The 2500-nt window shown below is 69.8% G+C and overlaps 1 non-coding gene across 1 annotated transcript; it reads left to right on the plus strand.

Moving 5' to 3' along the window:
• The first annotated feature begins 297 nt into the window (after positions 1-297).
• Positions 298-416, plus strand: LOC141979816 (5S ribosomal RNA). Its single transcript, XR_012637206.1, has one exon. It is a non-coding gene; the product is annotated as a 5S ribosomal RNA (ribosomal RNA).
• The last annotated feature ends 2084 nt before the right edge of the window (positions 417-2500 follow it).

Genomic DNA, 2500 nt, shown 5'->3' on the forward strand with positions numbered 1-2500 from the left:
AGCCTCCGGAGCGGAAAAAAAAAAACGGAAAAAAGGATCGGGCCCACCCGAGGCAGCGGAGTCAGTAAGGGAAAGGGGACGAGGCGGCCCGGAGCCGGGTGCCCGGAGCCGGGTGCCCGCGGCCAGGATCGGGCCCCTGGAAGTCTGAAAAAAAAATTTTCACCGACCCCCAAAGGGGTGTTGGGGGGGGCTCATGAAGCCTCCGGAGCGAAAAAAAAAAAACGGAAAAAAGGATCGGGCCCACCCGAGGCAGGGGAGTCAGTAAGGGAAAGGGGACGAGGCGGACCGGAGCCGAGTGCCTACGGCCATACCGGACGGAAGGCCCCCGATCCCGTCCGATCTCGGAAGGTAAACCGTCCCGGGCCTGGCTAGTACTTGGATGGGTGACCGCCTGGGAATCCCAGGTGCCGTAGGCAGCTTTTCCCGCTGCGAGCCAGCTCTCTCCTTTTCTGGGGAACAAGGGCAGGGTCGCCCTGCCAGGGGCCCTGGGGCTTAAGTCCCTGCCGGCCACCAGGTCAACCCGGAGCCTGCCCCTCTGCGGCCAGCAGGTCAACCCCATACCGGCAGGGGGTTGACCTGGTGGCCGGGAAGCAGAGCGGCCAGCAGGTCAACCCCATACATTCAGCGGGTTGACCTGGTGGACGGGAAGGAAAGCGGCCAGCAGGTCAACCCCATACTTTCAGCGGGTTGACCTGGTGGCCGGGAAGGAAAGCGGCCAGCAGGTCAACCCCATACATTCAGCGGGTTGACCTGGTGGCCGGGAAGGAAAGCGGCCAGCAGGTCAACCCCATACATTCAGCGGGTTGACCTGGTGGCCGGGAAGGAAAGCGGCCAGCAGGTCAACCCCATACATTCAGCGGGTTGACCTGGTGGCCGGGAAGGAAAGCGGCCAGCAGGTCAACCCCATACATTCAGCGGGTTGACCTGGTGGCCCGAAAGCAAACCGGCCACCAGGTCAACCCGGAGCCTGCCCCCGCGGGCAGGGGCCAAGCGGACCCCCCTCCGCCCGGGCTTGCCCTGCTCCGAGCCGGGGCTTAATCCCCGTCCGGCCACCAGGTCAACCCGGAGCCTGCCCCTCTGCGGCCAGCAGGTCAACCCCATGCCGGCAGCGGGTTGACCTGGTGGCCGGGAAGGAAAGCGGCCACCAGGTCAACCCCATACTTTCAGCGGGTTGACCTGGTGGCCGGGAAGGAAAGCGGCCACCAGGTCAACCCCATACTTTCAGCGGGTTGACCTGGTGGCCGGGAAGGAAAGCGGCCAGCAGGTCAACCCCATACATTCAGCGGGTTGACCTGGTGGCCGGGAAGGAAAGCGGCCAGCAGGTCAACCCCATACATTCAGCGGGTTGACCTGGTGGCCGGGAAGAAAAGCGGCCAGCAGGTCAACCCCATACATTCAGCGGGTTGACCTGGTGGCCGGGAAGGAAAGCGGCCAGCAGGTCAACCCCATACATTCAGCGGGTTGACCTGGTGGCCGGGAAGGAAAGCGGCCACCAGGTCAACCCCATACAGGCAGCGGGTTGACCTGGTGGCCCGAAAGCAAACCGGCCACCAGGTCAACCCGGAGCCTGCCCCCGCGGGCAGGGGCCGGCATACCCCCGTCCGTCCGGGGTCGCCCTGCCCCGGGCTCCGGGCTTAAGTCCCGAGCGGCCACCAGGTCAACCCGGAGCCTGCCCCCGCGGGCAGGGGCCGGCGGACCCCCGTCCGTCCGGGGTCACCCTGCCCCGGGCTCCGGGCTTATTCCCCGTCCGGCCACCAGGTCAACCCGGAGCCTGCCCCCGCGGGCAGGGGCCAGGCGGAGCCCCGTCCGTCCGGGGTCGCCCTGCCCCGGGCTCCGGGCTTAAGTCCCGAGCGGCCACCAGGTCAACCCGGAGCCAGCCCCCGCGGGCAGGGGCCAGGCGGACCCCCGTCTGTCCGGGGTCGCCCTGCCCCGGGCTCCGGGCTTAATTCTCCTCCGGCCACCAGGTCAACCCGGAGCCTGCCCCCGCGGGCAGGGGCCAGGCGGACCCCCGTCCGTCCGGGGTCGCCCTGCCCCGGGCTCCGGGCTTAATTCTCCTCCGGCCACCAGGTCAACCCGGAGCCTGCCCCCGCGGGCAGGGGCCGGCGGACCCCCGTCCGTCCGGGGTCGCCCTGCCCCGGGCTCCGGGCTTAATTCCCGTCCGGCCACCAGGTCAACCCGGAGCCTGCCCCCGCGGGCAGGGGCCAGGCGGACCCCCGTCCGTCCGGGGTCGCCCTGCCCCGGGCTCCGGGCTTAATTCTCCTCCGGCCACCAGGTCAACCCGGAGCCTGCCCCCGCGGGCAGGGGCCGGCATACCCCCGTCCGTCCGGGGTCGCCCTGCCCCGGGCTCCGGGCTTAAGTCCCGAGCGGCCACCAGGTCAACCCGGAGCCTGCCCCCGCGGGCAGGGGCCGGCGGACCCCCGTCCGTCCGGGGTCGCCCTGCCCCGGGCTCCGGGCTTAAGTCCCGTCCGGCCACCAGGTCAACCCGGAGCCTGCCCCCGCG

This window comes from Natator depressus, chromosome 28, assembly GCF_965152275.1.
Source record: "Natator depressus isolate rNatDep1 chromosome 28, rNatDep2.hap1, whole genome shotgun sequence".
NCBI classification, from domain to species: Eukaryota; Metazoa; Chordata; order Testudines; family Cheloniidae; genus Natator; species Natator depressus.